This window comes from Chlorocebus sabaeus, chromosome 1, assembly GCF_047675955.1.
Source record: "Chlorocebus sabaeus isolate Y175 chromosome 1, mChlSab1.0.hap1, whole genome shotgun sequence".
NCBI classification, from domain to species: domain Eukaryota; kingdom Metazoa; phylum Chordata; class Mammalia; order Primates; family Cercopithecidae; genus Chlorocebus; species Chlorocebus sabaeus.
Genome location: NC_132904.1, coordinates 109,819,644 through 109,839,529, shown reverse-complemented (window position 1 = coordinate 109,839,529; position 19,886 = coordinate 109,819,644).

Here is a 19,886-nt window from a genome sequence, read left to right as displayed (position 1 = left end):
GGTACATGCTTACACTCAGGTCCAAGCATAATCTCCTCAGACTTGCTGAGAGGACATTTCAATGAGATTTGGTTTCTCATGACTAAATTCCATGGCAGGAACCTTTCCTGGCTTGAGTGTGAGAGACACTAGGCCTTCAACTCCTCCACCAAACACCACACTCCTCCCACCCCACCCCCACACACAGTGATGGTTAATGTGTCAACTTGACTAGGCCATGGGGTGCCAGATATTTTGTTAAACATTATTCTAGGTGTTTCTGTGACTGTTTTTGGATAAGATTTGCATATCAGTTGGTAGACTTCAAGTCAAGAGATTGCCCTTCATAATGCAGGTGGGCCTTGTCCGAGCAGTTGAAGTCCTAGACAGAACAGAAAGACCAGCTTTCTCTAAGCAAAACAGAATTCTCCAGCAGGTTCTCCTCAGATTTCATCTACAGTATCAACCCTTTCTGGTCTATGGCAGATAGCTTTTGGACTTGAACTGGAACATCAGCTCTCTTGGGTCTCCAGCCTGCTGGCCCACCCTGCAGATTTTGAATTTGCCAATCTCCATAATCATGTGAGTCAATTCCTTATAATAAATCTTTATATATTCATAATCTACTGGTTCTGTTTCTCTGAAGAACCCTGACTCATACACACACACATGCACGCATGCACGCTCGAACACGCGTGCATGCACACACACACGAGTTTGCCCTGAGGTAGTAGTTTGAATGGGATATGGACAGGAGGCATAATTGTCTCTCCTTCCCTCCCTCCCCCTCCACTTCCATTTCTCTGCCTTACACCTATCCACACAGTCCCTGAGGAGCCAAGGATGGACAGGAGTGCAAGTAGGAACTCTACATCCAAATACCACGAGCAGACAGAGGACCCTGGAGCTGATCTTGGGAGATTCCTCTGGAGGAGCTTTGCCACCATTCCATACCTGGAGTTTCTTAAGCCTTACCTGAACCTCCTGGAATATTCCTGGAGGGCACTGCTGAACACTTCTCCTGTCTTGGGTACAATATGGCCTTAACAAGCTCTCTTCCTTCTGTCTGGGCCTCTTATCTACTCTGCCCTCCCTCCCTCTCTCCTTGTTGCCAGTACCCATCCATCTAGGCATTGCTGTTCTCAAATCCTTGGGAAACAGAGCCCTAATCTTAGCAAGAGGAGGGACAGATATTAGGGAAGGAAGGATCCCGGGCCAGGAATCAAGAGGCAGGTCCCTGAGAGTTGCTTCTATACTTCCAATCCTGGTGATTGGTAGATGTGTCCAGGCAGTGCTCTATTCCTCACCTATGGGATGAGGAGGGTGAATAAGATGGTCTCTCATGACAGGCATTTGGGGAGCCTCGGCCCTGTACCCAGGTAGGGTATAATGGAGAGAATCCTGGGTGTGCCTGGCATCTGGTGAGGATGTAATGAATTGTTTGTTGAATGTCTTTGAATGATGGAATGAAAGAAGACCAAGGTTGAGAACCAGTGGTGTGACCTTGGCCAAGTAGCTAAGCCTTTTAAAATCTCAATTTCAGTGGAAACAAGTGTCTCAAAAATGACCATCCTGAAAGTCCACAGCTGTGAAAAGGATCTTTTCCCAAGGAGATTTAATTTCCTACTTTGGATACATTCCTTCCACAAGAACTTACACATCTCAGAGGTGTATTTTCTTAGGAATCTCCTGATACTTCCTGAGTGTTGGGTGTTATGCTGGACTCATAGCTACCACAACAGATCATCTCAGCAATTCTATGCAGGACACTTTGTACTCAGTATTTCACACATGTGGAAGACTCAGAAGAGTCTAGATAGTTAAGTGACCCTTCCAAAGTCAGAGATAGAAAGTGATTCTGTTGAGATCCAGTGCTCATCTGTTCATTCACAATTCCACCAGGCTGTGCACTCAGCACTGACCTGAACCTTGGACACATGCTTTCTGAATTCTGGTCTGGGCTCCTTCCTTCCCTAATCCTGCCCCCCACCCAACTAGGATCAGGATTCTGTTTTCCAAGGATTTGGGAAGAGCAATGATTACCTTGCCCAGGTGGATGGGCAGTGGAAATGAGAAGAGAGAGCAGGAGGGAGGGCAAAGTGGAGAAGAGGACCAAGTAGAGAGAAGAGAGCTTACTAAGGCCTGAGAGGTGAATCAGGATGACAGAGCTCCCATGCCAGGGGCCTGGGGTCTTTCAGAGTCCCGCTCAGGGCTGTTGCACTCTTTCTCACCAGGTGGTCTCTAGGAGGCTCCAGCCCCCTCATTCTGATTCTGAGGTCTCATGATGGCTCTTGGTCTGGTATAGCTGCCTTATACCTTAGGCCAAGGGGAGCCTCAGTAGCTCTTTGGGGCTGGGTGGAGGCAACAAAATGAGCACTTAGTCCATGTGGTATGAATCCCACCTGTGGTCGTCCTGCCCTCAAACGTATGCCCAGCTGTGGACAAACCAGTTCCAGAAGCCCCATAGCATAGCCCCTTGTCCCAGAAGAGATGGAATCCAGGACAGGCAAGGCAGAAGGAGAGAAGAGAGAAGGCCCCATCAGGAGGCAGGGGTGATGTGCAGTGCAATAGAGTGTATCTGACCACGTGACTTCCTTCTCCATTCTTTCAGTGGCTCGCATTGCTGACAGACTAAAGAATCAGTCCCCTTAAGTGCCTTACAATGGTGCTTTAGCTAACTCCTACCCATCCTCGTCACCCCTAGGCTAGGTGAGGTGCCCACATTTTGACTGTATCCCAGCAGATTTTATCCCAAATATCTCATTGTGCATCTGTCTCCAACAGTCACTAGATTCTGAGGTCCTCCAGGGCACCGAGCCCAGGCCTTTACACAGGTGCCTTGTGCCCAGTTGGTGTTTAAGGAATATGTGCTGAGCAAATGAATGAATGAGAGCTGTGTGGATATTTCTCAGGGCGTTGAGCATAAGCCCTGGAGGCTAGGCTCAGAGTAGCATGCACATCACTCTGGCCACTTCTTCTGGGTGGATGGCAGTCCTCTGCTTCCCAGCGTGAGCCCACGACTTCTCCCTCCCCTTTCAGAGTCCATAATTAATGTGGCACTTTCAGTAATAAACATGTGCTTGTGGGCTCCAATCTTTCTCATTAGAGCCTGGGCAGATTGCTCACCTTTTCCTTGTGATGACGAATGAATCACATTGCCCAGCACATGGCCCTGTCCTGTCCTGGGTGAAAGCGCTCCCATGCTTCCTGGATCTGATACTAGCACCAACACAGAGCCCCCACACTGGATGGACAGAGGCCCAAAATTGGTGTCCTCAGGTGGACAGTGATCTGGGTGGTGCCCCAGTCCTGGCCTCAACCTTCAGCTTGATGTTCAAGGCCCTCCCAGACCTGGTCCCTGCTTACCTGGTTGGACCCTTTGTCCCTGAACCTTCTCTGTGCAGTGCATTCCTGCCTGTTCAGGGGTTTGTTCATGCAGTTCCCCCTCATTGATACCTCTTTCTTTTGTGCCTTTCTGAAACTCACTCATGAAAGAGCCTATAAAAGTGACATCTCCTCCATGAACTCTTCCCTGACCTTCCTAGTGCGAAATTCCCATGTCTTCCTTTTGCACTTGGCATAAGATATCTTCTTGTCCCAGGAGCTCTGTCACTAATTGTGTATCACTTTCCCTACTTGTGTCTCAGATTCCTTGTCTTTCCAGGAAAAAAATCACTCCACAGACTTTTTGTGAAGTTTAAATGACCTTCATTCATTCAACATTTGCAAATATTAATTCTGTATTTCCTTCAAAACATGCAAGATGATGTGCAGAGGCCACAAAGATGAAGAAAACATAGCTTCACCCTCAAGTAGTGTGCAGTCCAGTGAAAAATAATCTAAGTAATAATAATGATAATAAAAGCTTCACATTTATGCTTTCCAGAGCCCATCAAGCCAAATGCTTTATATACAGACATAGAGGAGATTATAACACCAAGTAATAACGTGCTTTGACATTGGACAAACTCTCAAATAAACTGAACGTGATGCTGTCGCTACTCATCATAAATGTCTGCTGGTCTTGGCTCCCCATTTAGGCCATGAGCTCTATAAGTCAGAGCAGAAATCGTCCTTCTTTGTAACTTCATGATACCTTCAGCAAAATATGTCTCAATCCATGATTATTTGCTGATTGGTTAATCTCCCAGGACCAGGAGGATGGGAGGAGATGCTGCCCTGTCCAGAGCTAAAGGCCATTGGACACCTGGTCCACAGATCCTGACAAAGGTCACTCCTTCCAGCTCCAGTCAACAGATATGAACCTTCCTGTCCTTCCTTGTTGTTCTTCCTTGGAGGGCTTCAGAATAGGAGCATTAGAAGACCTGGACTCAGGTCTCAACCCTGGAACTTTCCCATCTTCAAGCTTCAATTTCTACCTCTGCAAACTCTGAACAATATCTCCTCTCCTGCCTCATTTAAGGATCATTATGAGAATCAAAGAAGATGATGGATTTTACCACCTCCATCATGTGAAATAGAGCTTGAGGGGTCATTATCCTTTGCATTTTCAAGATAAACCTTTAGGTTTTGAGTTTTAAAGAGGTTTTACTAAACTTGTGATGGAAATTCAGCCCAAGTGGCCCCTGGGCAGACAAGAAATATGGGGACACGAGGATTGCCTGACACAATCACCTGGCCCCAAATGGGCCCAAGTCTTTTTGTGAGTCTGTCTTCACTCTCTGTCACTCAGGGCAGGTGCTGCAGGAGGGTGAAGATGGGAAGGGCAAACTCCTGTCATACTGGGCAGGAGAGGGGGCAGGCTACCACAGTGTCCACCCAGGGCAGGCTGCTCCCTAGGGCTTAGCCAGCCTCCAGGTCACTTCACAAAACATCACTGCACCTGCATGGAGAATTTTCCAGCTTTTAATGAGGCCACCAAAGCAGTGCGTCGATAAAGTTCCGCCTCTAATCCCCAATTAAGGCTCCCAGCCTTCGCTGGATCCGGCATCTGGTTGCCGGTGGGTACGGTAATCGCGTTGCTCACTTTTTCTCTCTCATTTTCCAGTACAGTTTCTAGTGGGAGGGGACCCTTCCCTCAGGGTCTCAAAAGTCAGAAACCTCTCCCCAGGGTGATGTCCCTGTGTGTGTGTAAGGAAGCTTCTCTTGGCTTTCAGCTCCGCCACCTCCCTGTCCTCCCTGAGCCCTTCTTCTGCTTCTATCAGAGTCCCTACCCCATGTCCCTAGTGACCTTAGGCCACTGATAAAGAACCTACTCTGCTCTGTACCAGGCACTTTATATACATAATCCTTTAATTCTCAAAATCAGCTCTGGGGTAAGAGTGACCATCGCCTTTGCAGCAGAGGGAGGGCTGAGGGTCTTACAGGGCATGGCTTGCTCTAGCTCCACACATGGGGAAGAAAAGAGTTCAGAAGGACCCTGTGTCTGGACCACCCAGGTCCTTTGCCACATCAGATCCTTCTCCACTGTGGATGTGACATGGGCTTCGGAGCAGCCTGAGGTTAGGACAAGGAGAGATGACCAGGTTGATGTCAAAAATGTTGTCAAAGAACCTATTATAATAATGCTGGCTGCCATTTTTGAACCACTGGCCTGGCATGTAGTAGATGTGGACTATTCGATTTTCGTATGAAAAGGGTATGTTCAGATGCTTTCTGGGCACATTACTACTCATCTCATTTGAGCTTCTTAATCCGGGTAGATATATAACTTTACCCCTACTTTACAGATGAACAAACTGAGACATAGAGAGTGTAAATTAATCGTTATTTTGAGTTGAAACATGGAATTACTGCTTTTGTGGGTGGAAAATGGAAAAATATCATCAACTTCATATTGGCTCAGCCTAATTATAAGTAAAGCTAGGATTTCAACCCAGTCCTTGCTTCATTCTAACATTCTTGCCCCCCCCCCCCACCCCCTCCCCAGCTATAACATAGCCTTCCTTTTGCGGTTTTTGGAAATTGTATGATAAAAGAGAAGGAAATTGGTGCCCTGCGGAACAGATCGTGAATTCCACTAACTTTTCCCTCACATTTGGAAGGCTCTTACTCTGCGTTGAGAAACCCTTAAGGGCCTGTGAGAACTTCCTGAGGAGGGGCCACCTCTAAGAGCTGCTAGGCAGAAGCAAACTGATCAGGCTTTGGGCTTGGAACACCACAACATAGATAAACAAACTGCTCTGTAAGTAGAAATGCACAGGGCAATGCCTCAATAGGTAGAAGTTCTTACATGGTGCTGTTTCTGGGATGGGATAGACAGGAGACGGGGATCCCTGAAGAGTGAAAGTGAAAGGGCTGGGTCTTGCCACACATCTACTCCAGGCTCAGCGGAATGCATGTCTCTCATCAGAGCCAAATTTTTGGTTGTGGACATGTGATTTAGATTTACTTTGATTTCTAGAAGTGGAGAGCTGAACCAGCCTCAAAACACCAAAAAAAGTAAATTATTGATCCACCAGCCACCTAGAAAAGTCAGCTTAAGAGGCAAAAGATATCTCTCCATTTTAACCCCCATCAGAGTGTCACAGATGCGTATGACATTAGGGCCTTTTAGAACCTCAGAGATTTTCCTTCATCGTTTGCTCAATGTATGGTTAAAGAAACTGAGATCAGATGCCCAGGTCTTACATCCTACCCAAGATCATGAACTCACTAGGGGTTGGAACAAAGCCTTGTTTGTTTGTTTGTTTTTCCCCGAGACGGAGTCTGGCTCTGACACCCAGGCTGGAGTGCAATGACACGGCAACCTCTGCCTCCCGGGTTCAAGTGATTCTCCTGCCTCAGCCTCCCAAGCAGCTGGGATTACAGGTGCCTGCCACCATGCCCAGATAATCTTTGTATTCGTAGTAGAGACGGGGTTTCACCATGTTGGCCAGGCTGGTCTTGAACTCCTGACCTCAAGTGATCTACCTGCCTTGGCCTCCCAAAGTGCTGGGATTATAGGCATGAGCCACCATGCCTGGCCTGGAATCAAGTCTTTTTCATTTCTAGGTCTCCAGTGTCTGGCAAGGTACCTGACTGAGGGTAGGTGCTCAAAAAATGCTGCGAAAAGCATAGACAAAGATATTGACAAAAGAGTAAAAATAGTGGAATGAGGTGAGAGACAGACACCCCTGCTCCCATCCAGTGGCCATTCCTCTGGAAATGGTGGCATCTCTGTGACCATAGGAGCATCTTGTTTCAAAACAGATTTCATGTTGTTAATAAGGCGAGGCTACTTCAAGTTTGTGCTGTGAACAACTTGAGGGGTTGAGGTAGGCTTCTTCCTTCTCTGGATGGCACTCAGACCTCTGCCCTTTCCAACTTGCTTTGGGTCAGTCCTCTCCATCTTGCCAGCCCTAATCCCTGCTTGATGAAGGCTACTAAAGATGTGTAGCTGGCTAGGATGCTCACTCTGACTGCGTCCATCCATAGGGAAGCTTTGTTGATCTCCTCAACAAGGCTAAGTGCAACCTCCCCACGATGACTTCATAGACTTTTTCCATCCTGATGGTGCAATATTAGAGTCACATGAAATACTTTAAAGAATGCTGATGCCTGGGTCCCTCCTTCAAGAGATTCTGATGAATTGTTCTGGAACGTGACCTGGGCATCAGAATATTCAAAATTCTCAAGGTATTTTTGTTGTGTAGCCAAGCCTGAGAACCTATGCATTTGAACCTCGGCTCCATTGTCTGCCCATCAGCTAACGTATCCTTGTCATTCAAGGGATGTTGCTGAATGAGTGATGAAGAAAGGAATAAATGAATGAAGGGCTTCTTACCCAAGAACCAACAACAGAATAACTCAAGAATGTTTGGCAAAACATACAAGCCCACACCCTATTCCCCTTCCACTCTCTGTGCGCCTCCCTCCCTGCCCTCATCCCATCATTCATGAACTCAGATTCGGTTTGTCTGGGCTATTGTTTGGGCTTGTGTGCTTTGAAAAAGACTCCCCAGGTGTTTCTGATAGGCAGAAATCAGAATCTTTGGTTAGGAAAATGATTAGGTGAATGAATGAGTGAACAAATAAGACATCTGAGCAAGCAGAAGGAGTTTTAGGTGGGAAGAAGAACTAAAGAAGCCAAGACAGATGAGCATTCTGTATGGTTGAGGAAATTGGTGGGTATGATCTTCCACAAGTCTTGTTTCCATTCACTCAGTTGGCAAAATAAACAGCACTTGAGGAAGCTCTTTCCTCCTCCCTATCTCTCCTTTCCTTTCTTTCTAGGAGAAACCAGTAATTGCCTGGAAACATGAGTCTGGGCTGTTGTCTTGCGATTCCAACTTGCAGGTAGCTGTGGCTGATCTCTCATTGTTAGCACATATATTGGACTGGAAATTGTAGTCTTGGTGAGGAAAGGGAAAGTAGAAAAGTGGGGAGGAGGGATGAGTCAGTTAGGAATTTGGTAATCAATCCCATCCCCCAGCCCCATGATGAGCTCAACCCGGCAGGTCCTTGGAGCTTCAAGAACTGGTCAAGCCATTTAACCTGCAGTCACCAGGGACATGGGGAAGTAACAGAGAAAGTCAGGGATGAAGATGAAGAAAGAAAGAGATCAGCAAGTCAGAACACTACAGGCAGCAAGGAGTTACCCCTTCCTACTCTGCTACTCCAGAGGGAGGCACAGGACCCGCTCTCAGGGGCACGCACCTGCGGTGCCCTCAACAAACAGTCAGCGAGCAGTCAGGAAGGAATATGAAGCAATGCTGTCCTCAAGTTCAGGGATCTGCAAACCAGCCAATGCCTGGGCTTGTAGCAATTTTTAGTGGGAACTATTAAGACAAACATAACAACCAAACCACAGAAGTGGGCCTATACCATTAATATTCATTATTATTTTCTGCAGTAATAGAAATGTTCTGTACTGTGTTGTCCAATATGGTAGTCACTGGCTTCACGTCACTCTTCAAGTACAGGGAACTGAATTTTACATTTTATTTAATTTTAATGAATTTAAATTTAAATAGCCATGTTAGTGAGTGTCTACCATATTGGACAGTGTGGGCCTACACTGTGAAGTGGATGGATGGGGAGGGATGGGAATAGACCTGGGATGAGGAAAGGAAAAGGAAAACCTTGGTAAAGCATCACGTAACTTGGGCAACAGGGTCCAGTCCCCGTTGTGGGGTGGAATACTTTATAATATGTTCTTCTCACTGAAAGATCCAGAATGCCCTCTGACCTGTGGTTTTTTGGGATCTTGGGCTAATCTAGAGAGTTCTTGTCCTTGTGGTGCCTTCAACACCATGAGGAGAGATTGTGCCTGCTATACTCAAGGGAGTGCATTTTTTGACCAAGACTCACGTTGAAAAAAAGAGAAACATTCATTTTTCTATTGCAATATTTTTCAAAACTCTTCCCTTACAGGAAATTCTAAAGGAGCAAGCCTCTCCTGCTGGGCCAGAGGGGCCGGACTGGATTGGAACTCAGAGCTAACTCCAAAGACCTCAGACTCTCAGCTCTATAAAGCTGCTTCTCCAACTGGAAGTCAAGATTCCCCCAGGTCAGTGTCTGCTGTTAACTTCCTGAGTGGTGTTGAGAAAATAATTTAGTTTCTCTGAGCCTTCTCTGTAAAATGAGGGGGTTAAACAACCCCTAAGATGCCCGAGGTTTCTCCTAGCTTAAAAACACTACATTTCTAAGGCATTTAAAATGCCCTCACTAGACACCAATTGAAGTCAAATGGGCAGTGAAATGGCTTCTCTCTCACTGCAGTGAGTTTTTCTTGCAACCCAATTACCCTCGACATTAGTCTCTTTTATTTATTAATGTTATAATTACTATTAGAACAGTTTCTATTTTCTGCTGCTCAGCCTGGGTCACCCCCAGGAAAACCATTGTCAGCTTCAGCCAATCCTGCATGAGCATGGGGCCAGAAACATGCACAACCCAGCTCTGAAACAAATGGCGCTCCCACAGACAGCGCTCGTTATTATCTGTCCTTCTCTCCCATCTTACTCCTTCCTTGCTTTATCAGTCAGTATCCCCCTTCCCTCTATTCCATTTTCCTTCTTCCCTCCCCTACTTTTTCCTCAACAATCCTTTCTCCTCTTCTTTATCTCTCCTGTCCACCCCCGACCCCACCCAGGTCTCCACCTCCCTCCCCAGTCCACCTTCTCTGATTAAAGCTTGCAAGTCCCAGTCAGCCTGGTTTTATGCTCTTGCCAAACAGGAGAACAGGCAGTGCTTTGGTGGGTGGGAGGGGTAGGAGTGGCTGAAGGGCTGGAGACCCTGTTTCCATGCATTTCTCCAAGTGCTGAGAGAGAGAGAGAGAGAAAACGTGGCTATGGCAGCAGTTCTTGTTGCTAATGGAAAACAAAAAAGGAAAGAAAAAGACCTGCCAGGCTAACCAGCCCCCAAACCTGCATGTTCCATCAAGACATCAACAGTCATGTTAGGGAGCTGCAGGTGAAAATGGGGGAGGTAACCCCCTGTATTAGGCTGTTCTTGTGTTGCTATAAAGAAATATCAGAGACTGGGTAATTTATAAGAAAAGAGGTTTAATTGGCTCATGGTGCTGTAAGCTGTGCAGGAAGCATGGTGCTGGCATCTGCTTCTGGGGAGGTCTCAGGAAGCTTTTACTCATGGCAGAAGCTGAAGCAAAAGCAGTCACCTCCCCTGGCAAAAATGGGAGTGAGAGAGAGTGAGTGTGTATAGTGGGAAGGTGCCACACACTTTAAAAAGACCAGTTCTCATATGAACTCAGAGTGAGAGCTCACTTATCACCAACGGGATGGCCCAAGCCATTCATGAGGGGTCCATTCCCATGATCCAAACACTTCTGACCAGGCCCCATCTCCAACATTGGGGATTATATTTCAGCATGAGATTGTCAGGGTGCGGGGTGAGGAGGGCCAAACATCCAAAGTATATCACTGCCCCTGCCAATTCTTTAGCTTAGGGAGGGGGACCTGCTCTCAACCAAACTCAGGGAGTCTCATCTCACAGAGTGAGGCAGCTAAGTTGTGGGATCCAAATCTGTGGGAAGCCAGCAATTTTAGCAAGGGAGACTTGGAATCATCACCTGCAATTCCAGGCTCCTCTGCTGGGCTGATTTCCTGTCTAGAAGACGTCGATGGGGAGCTGCAGCTTGGGCTGGAGACTCGTGAGTTAGTATTTCACCAGTGCTTCTATTCTCTTTCCCCCATGCTAGGACATTGAGAGGAAAGCACTGGTTTCCAGGGACTGTGCTCTCTGCAACATCTTGGGGTTTTACTGCTAATACAATAGCTGTGCTTACCTTCTGCCCTCATTCCACAAGGAACCCTGCTTCACAGAATTAAATCATGGGACTCAGTTACTTCTCAGACCAAGGGCCCTCTTTCAAGCCCTCTTACTCCTGGTCAGGGGTAGCTGGGAAGCAGAAGAGAAAATGGTCTTAAACTGTTCTTCCTAATTCTGCAGGGCCATTCTAAGCTAGTGAAAAGAGCCCCCCATCTGGGTTTCTGGCCAGTGCCACCTCTTCCTAGCCTCGTGTGCTCACCAAGCCTTATTCTTTTCATCTGTGAAATGGGAATAGAATACCTCCTTCATCCGGGATCTTTACAAAAGTTGAAGGGAACAGTAACCTTAGACCGTGGACAGGCAGTTGGTTAGCCTGGAAGCTGGAGATGTATCCAATGACCTCTTCAGGTCACTGTCTTGCTTGGGAATCTATTGCTAGGGAAAGTTAAGTGAGTCCAGAAATGACCATGAAATCGGCTGAGGTAGGTGAGACGTAACAGCTCATTGCCTGTGTGACTGACAAAGTGACAAGGCCCTAAAGCAATTCTGAGACAGCCAAGAAGGGGCCAATAATGGGCATCTCCTTAGTATCTGGGGTGAGTTTCTGAGGCATCACTCATCAGTTTCCAGACGGCCTCTGCTGATTTGGTTTTCACGGTGGTGTGGTGTGGAACCGCTGACGCGGATGCACTGGGAGGAGAAGAACAAAGGGAGCATTGTCACATTTAAGCAACGTCGACACTCAGGCAGGAACAAAGGAGCTCGTTATGCAATAGACAGAATGAGAAGGCCAACCCAGGGCAGCTGCCTTGAATCGTGGAGTCATGGAGCTACAGTTTTGCCAAGGGAGATAAAACCAAACTAACTTCAGCTTCCTAGTGTGAAGTGATGAGAGGGAAGTGGTAAAGCTGAAAGAGGCTGGCCAGCCTACTAGGAGAGGGATATTTTCAGTGACTACATACCAGGGCCACTGTGGCTGCTAACAGAGGCTTGAAGTTGAAGACAGGTGAGGGAATAAAGGTGATAGACAGGTGAGGAAACAGGTGAGGGCTGTAAAGAAAAGACAGATGACAGGCAGACAATAGGGTGTTCAGCACCAGGTGAGATAAAAGAATCAGGTTAGTCTCAAAGACCAAGGCCCATGTGGATACCAGGAGAGTCAGCACTCGGCATCAGTTAACAGAAGACATCACCCCAACTCTAATCCTGCACGCAAGCTGCCTATTTTCGCCTATTCTGTCATCTCTGCTGTGTTAGTGGGTCTGAAGGGCGGTGGAAGAGACAGGGACAGGACAGAGAGGTGTGTTTATGATGAGGGCAAAGTTGCGAAGTCTGGGATTGGGACATTTTTCATGGAAGACAGAAAGATGTCCTACAGTTCTGTGAGGGACAGTTTATTCAAAGAAGAGGGACGTCCCTGTTTTCTGCTTCTATCAAGGAAGGAATGTTTAACACAGCAATAAAATCACCATGGAAATTCAGGGGAAGAGTTTCTTGATCCTGAGAGGAGTGAGCACGTGAACAAGAAAGTTGGGAGACTTCTTTTCTTTGGAAAGAGTCCGAGTGACAAGCAGCATTGGAAAGGTATCAAGGATCTTTTAAAAAGAGGCTTTCTTCCTGTCTGGGAGGTAACTGTGGCTCACCCTGTCTGGGAGGGAATGAACAAATAACCCTCTGATCCTCAGGTTCTATACATTTACCAATCCACTGCTACCACCCCTGCTGCCTAGCTATCTAGCCAGATTCAGATGACACAATGGAGTTAGATGACTGAGCCAAATAGCTAATCAGAGCAGAGCATTTTCTATCTAAATACCTACCGGATTGATCTGCATGAACATGAGGGTAATCACCTTCTGGTTTTTGCGAATGACATTTGAACTTCATGATACTATCTCCCTCTTCCACTCTTGGGTAAAACAAAAGAGTATTCTCTCCCTCCTTCTGTCTCTGGCTCTGCCTTTATCTCTGTTTCTGTGCGTGTGTTTTCTCTGTCTCTGTTTCCCCATCTCTCTCTCTCACACACACACCAGTAAAAACTTAGCCCTGGAAGAGAAAACTAAACTTAGTTCCCAAATCCTGATGTCTTTTTCAGCACAGTGCACACACAAACCATTTGCATTAATGAATCAAGGCCAGTTATTACCGGGACACTCTTGTGATGGTTCCTTCCTTGGCTTCCTGCCATTTAGGCTGTTTAAAGGCTGCATTCCTCAGCTGCGTGCAGAGATAATAAAAGAGGAAACAGAAGGAGGTTCCGGGGTTATGGAGCAGGGAGCAAGGAGGGCAGAGGAAAGCTTCTCCCTCTCTTTTTGTCTCCAGGGAAGCCGAGGAAAGCACTGTGACGATGCTGATGCTGGTGGCCATTACTGGGCATCTGCTATGAATGGATACGTACCCAGATGCGAATAACGATGGCAGTTACTGTTGAGCATCTACAGTGTGTATTTTACACTCATCACTGCATGTACTCTTCTCATCACACCTAGGAGGTAAATGTCATTATTCCCATTTGACAAAAGACAAAAATAGGGTGAGGCAGCTGCCTAGCCTCACTGGTTGTGGAACAACCAGAATTTCCAAACCGAGGTTATTCTGGCTCCAAAGTCTTCCTACTCACTTAACCCACTGCTGTTCCTTGTTCTGCTGGCCTCATATGACCTGAGTTTTCAATGAGCAAATCCTAGTTTCTTCACTGGACCCAAATCCCATCTGCACTTTTATTCCCACCACTGCTCACCTGTCAGGAAGAACTGATGACATTTTATCCCCTGTGCTTGCCTACCTGGCCTGACTCCAGGACCCTCCCTTGTTTCTGCTGCCTGACCTTGGAGAAGGCAGTTCTGGCTAGTCCTGGGTGTCTAGTCTCCCTGTTCTAAATGGCTGGGGTGCAGGAATGTGCCTGGAGAGTAAGGCCACTAGACTACAGCAAGAGTCTCAGCAGAGGGATGACCTGTTTCTTTCATCTTTTAAAACTATGTCTGTATTAGACCTTGATTGTAAAAGTGAAATACTCTTTCTAATATGGGTTTTGTTGGGACACAGTATTGGGCGGTGGCTAAGAGTGTGGATCAAACAATATACAGTAGGTTTAACTCATTCAAACAACAGCAAGATAGTATTTCACAAATGAACCACAATTTAGTCAACCAATCTTCTGCTAATGGATAGTCACTTGGTTTCCAGTTTTTTTCTTTTCCTTTTTGGTCATTACAGACAATAGTGAAATAAGCAAATACATACTTATGTACATATATATTTTATATATATATATATATATATTTTTTTTTTTTTTTAAGACAGAGTTTCACTCTTGTTGCCCAGGGTGGAGTGCAGTGGCACAGTATTGGCTCACTGCAACCTCCACCTCCTGGGTTCAAGTGATTCTCCTGCTTCAGCCTTCCAAGTACCTGGGATTACAGGCATTTGCCACCACACCCAGCTAATTTTTGTATTTTTAGTTGAGATGGAGTTTCACCATGTTGGTTAAGCTGGTCTTGAACTCTTGATCTCAGGTGATCCACCCACCTCGGCCTCCCAAAGTGCTGGAATTACAGGTGTGAGCCAGCGTGCCTGGCTGGTATTTGTATTTTTATAAAACAGTCTCCAAAGTGTAATTTCTGAGTCAAGATGTAAGGCTGCGTCTGTGCGTGTTAAGTGCCATTGTTGCTGTGCTGGTTGCTCATGTGAAGGTGTTTGATTTCTTCTGTGCAATGATAGAATCCTGGAACTTCTAGAAAAGGAGCAACAGTTTGTAAGAGTTGACTTTTCTTTGTTCTAAGAGAACATTTTGTAATGCTTTCTTTTCCTGCCAACATTTAAAACATTTCAAACATGCAGCAAAGTTGAAAGAATTTCACAGCGAACATTCATAAACCCAGCACCTTGATTCTACCGATCATTAACATTTTATTAAACTTGCTTTATTACTTATCTGTCTATCTATCTAAACCTCTAACCATCCATCAAACTAGCTGCATCAGTTTGCTAGGGCTACTGTAGCAAAGTACCATAAATTGGGTAGCTTAAGAAATAGAAATTTATTGTCTCAGTTCTGGAGGTTAGAAGCCCAAATTTAAGAGGCCAGCAGGGCTGGTCCCTTCTGAGGCTTATAAAACAAGATCTGTCCCAGCATCTGCCATTGGCTGTAGATGGCTATCTTTTCCCTTCATCTCTTCACACAATCTTCTTTCTAAGTTTGTCTCTGTGTCCAAATTTCTTCTTATTGGGGTTGGGCTTATCCTAATGACCTCGTTTTAACTTGATGACCTGTGTAAAGACTGTATCTCCAAACAAAGTTGCTTATGAGGTACTGGAGATGAAAACTTCAACATAAGAATTTTTTTTTTTTTTTGGCAGGAGACACGGCAGGGGACTATTCAACCCATAAAACCAACTTATTTTGTGATACATTTCAGAATAACATTTGGACATCAGTATACATTCCCCCTAAGCATTTCAGCAATTGTGTCATTAAGCAGATTTCTATATTTATTACTTTTTTTTTGATTAAAATTTACATACAATAAAACGCTTAAATCTTATTAAACATTGGGACTTTTGACAAATGCAAACACGGGTGTAATCCAAACTTTTATCAAGATACAGAACATTACCATTATTTCAGAAAGTTTGCTCATGCCCCTTTCCAGATAATTCCTGACCTCATTCTCCATGTAAGTGTATTTTAAAATTTTAATATATATTGCCAGTTGACTGTCTAAAATGCTAGCAGAAACTTACAGCTCCACGAGTAATGAATGAGAGTGATCATCACTCCACTTCCTGGCCTGTTGTTAGTAATGAGAGCTAACTTTACTAGCTGCCTATTCTGTGTGCACTGTTCTCAGCACTTTACTTGTTCTAAGTGCTTTTTGTTCCTCAAACAATCCTGTGAAGTAGGCATTACTTCTACCCTTATTTTACAGATGAGGATATTTAGGCACAGAAAGAATAGTGATTTGCCAAAGTTTACAGAGTAATTTGAGATTTGAAAACAGACGACGGTATCAGAAAAAAGTATATTTAATATTATATTAAATTTACATAACATATTACATTTATATAATTTATATTATATATCAAATACAAATATATTTAAATTTTGCCCATCTAATGAGTGAAAGCGATGTCTCATACCCACTTTAATTTGCATTTCCATAACACAATGAGATCGAAAGTTTATTGGTCATCTAATTTTCTCTTCTGTGAATTGCCAGTTCTTATCATTTGCCCATGTTTATATTTGACTGTTGGTCTATCTTATCAGCTTGTAAGACCTCTTTGCCTGTTAAGGACATTAGCTCTTTAACATATCATTCTAGATATCTTCCGTGTATCATTTCTTTTTCACTTTGCACATATTGTCTTTGTTACAAATGTCTTTGTTACAATCTAGGGAAAAAATTCTTATATAGTTAAATATATTAATCTTTTTCTCTTTCCCGATAATATCATTGAGTTTTTAGTATTTTTTCCACAAATATCTGGTGCTTTTCTGTAACCTCAAACTTCTGGGCTCAACTCATTCTCTGGTCCAGCATCCTGAGTAGCTGGTGCTAAATGCAGATATCGTCATGCCTGGCTAATTAAAAAAAAATTTTTTTTTAAAGACAGGGTCTCACTATGTTGCCCAGGCTGATCTGAAATTCCTGGGTTCAAGTGATCCTCCCACCTTGGCCTCTGAAGGTGCTGGAACTATAGGCATGAGCTATTGCACCTGACCTGATAGTTATTATTTGACCAGAAAAATCATCATTTCCTTTAGAGTTTCACATTTATTGCACATAATATTATTACATATCTTGCATATCTGTGATTATATCCCCTTCTCATTCCCAATATTGTGTGTGTATATATATATATATTTTTTTTCTTTTTTCCTTAATCTACACAGAGATATTCTGTTTCATGTTTTTTTTTCTTAAAAACAAGCTTTTGGGCTTTGTTTACTCTTCTTATTTCCATTGTTGTTTTCCATTACATTAATTTAAACATTTATCTTTTTAAAATATCTTTTCTAGTCTCTTTTGGTTTATTTATCACACATCCTAATTTTTAGAATTTAACACTTAACCAATTTATTATTTATTTTAATTAATAATAAAAGGAGAGATTTAAGACTGTAAATTTCTGGGAGTATGAATTTAGCTGTGCTGGATAACTTTTGATATGTAGCATTATTTATTTAAAATGTAAATGCAATCATTATTTAAGGAAGCAACCAGATATATTTGAAATTATAAACACAAAAGTGTTCCTTGCTTTCAAGTAGTTGTTATATTGTTAGGTGTTTTGGCTTAGAAGGGGAAGTTTTTTAATTATTGATTTTCAGATTTCTAATAGTTGATTTTCTGAGTGTGTGGTCTGCTATAAGGTATTTTGGGAATTTATTAAGCTTTTCTTTGTCCCAAGTACATGATGCACTTTCGCAAATTTTCAACTGACATAAAATAATGTATGTTTTATGTATCTAGAACTGTCAAATCCTTTGATTATATTATTCAAATCCTTTTTTATCATTGTTACTTTTTTTCTACTTGGTCTATCAAATTTAAAATAAATATTTAAAAATATTCCATTATTTTAGTTTTTCTTATTATTATAGGAGTTAAAAAAATTTTCAGATTTGACTGCTATGTTGTTTGTACCAGTAACTTAATGATTATTATATCTTCTTCATGGACTATGCCTTTTATCATTATAACTGTTCTGTTTTTGTCCCAGATCTTAATTCCATTTTATTTGATATTATTGTTGCCATGACTGCCTTTCTTTTTGCTTGCATTTGCCTGATATTTTATTTTCAACCATTTCAAATTTTCTTTGTCATCATATTTTCTGCATATTTATTCATCAAAATTTAACTGAATGTATTTTAAAATTCAATCTTAAAATCTCTGTATTTTAATAGGAAAATTTAGGCAATTTACATTTAGTGCGTTACATTTCATATTATTGTTTTCACAGTGCATTTTATTTCATATTACTTATTTTAAATGTTTTTTACATTTGCAGTTTATTTTCTGTTGTCATTTTCTTCTTTTTACTTTTCTCTAATTTCGCTGACAATATAGTCAAGACTACTGTTGCAAATGATGAACCCAACTTTTAACCAAAAGCAGTAATTGGTGCCTGAAATATGGAAAGTCCAAAAGGTGGAACCAGGCAAGGCTGAACCCAAGTGCTTAAGTGATACCATCAGGGATATATTTGAAGTTTAGATATCTTCCTCTTCTAGCTTCAGACACAGACAGGTTCTCCCTGTGGGAAAGCAAAGATTGAAGATTGATCACCAGCAAGTCCAACCTTAGATTTCATCTGCTTAGGAATCCCAGGGAGAAGAAAGTATCTAAGTATCTTTTTTTTTTTTTTTTTTAGACGGAGTCTCGCTCTGTCACCCAGGCTGGAGTGCAATGGCGCAATCTCGGCTCACTGCAAGCTCCGCCTCCCGGGTTTGCGCCATTCTCCTGCCTCAGCCTCCCGAGTAGCTGGGACTACAGGCGCCCGCCACCATGCCAGGCTAATTTTTTTTTTGTATTTTTAGTAGAGACGGGGTTTCACCATGTTAGCCAGGATGGTCTCAATCTCCTGACCTCATGATCTGCCCGTCTTGGCCTCCCAAAGTGCTGGAATTACAGGCGTGAGCCACCGTGCCCGGCCAAGAAAGTATCTTTTTAACAATATTTCAAGCAGAACATTCAATAAAGCGCTCACAGTTTGTTCATCTTGGGTCAAGTGCCTATTTCCACCTTCTTTTTGTCCCTCTTAGTAAAATGAACTATTAGGAGGATTTAAAAAGTTAATATTTGTGAAAAACTTAGAAAAGCACCTGGTACCAATAGCAAGTGCTGCATTATTGTTTGTTGAGTGAAAAGAACATCTGGGTAACGTTAGCAGAAGAAGGGAGAAATGAATATTGGGAAGGCAAATGCAGGAATATTCATATATTTGGTCTAGTTGAATTTCTGCTTATTTTCTTATTCCTGTTCATTGTGATGTTTTATTATGCTTTCTGATTTTGTTGTTGATTATGCTCCCATTCCTAACAGTCATAATTGCACTGATAACTTCTACTATGACACTAAAATCATTTTTCCATTATTTGCATACTTCCACATATCTGTCTCTCTCAAGATGAACCTTGGTGGTTTCTAGAACCGTTGTCATTCTGCTGCCTGCCTTCCTTCCTTCCTTCCTTCCTTCCTTCCTTCCTTCCTTCCTTCCTTCCTTCCTTCCTTCCTTCCTTCCTTCTTCCTTTCTGTCTCTCTCTCTCTCTCTCTCTCTTTCTTTCTTTCTTTCTTTTTTTCGAGACAAGGTCTCACTCTGTCTCCCAGGCTAGAGTGCAGTGGTGCAATCATGGCTCACTGCAACCTCAACTTCCCAGGCTCAAGCAGCCTCCTGAGTAACTGGGACTACAGGCGTGTGCCACCATGCCCAGGTAATTTCTGCTGCCTTCTAATTGCAGCGTTGCAAATGAGAAATCTTATGCTAGTCTGATTCTCTTTCATGCATGTTTCCTACTCCCTACCTACCCAATTTGGAAACTGCTAATGTTTTTTTCGCCCTATGAGAAGTTTCAATATTATATTTTAGGAATTTCACTAGGTTATTTATAGGTATGAATCTATTTTCATCAGTCTTGAGTTGAATTTTCTATATGCTTTCAATCTGCGAATTCAAGTCTATCTGAAGCTCAGGAGAAATTGTCTTCTTCATTCGTTCCTCTCTTCTCC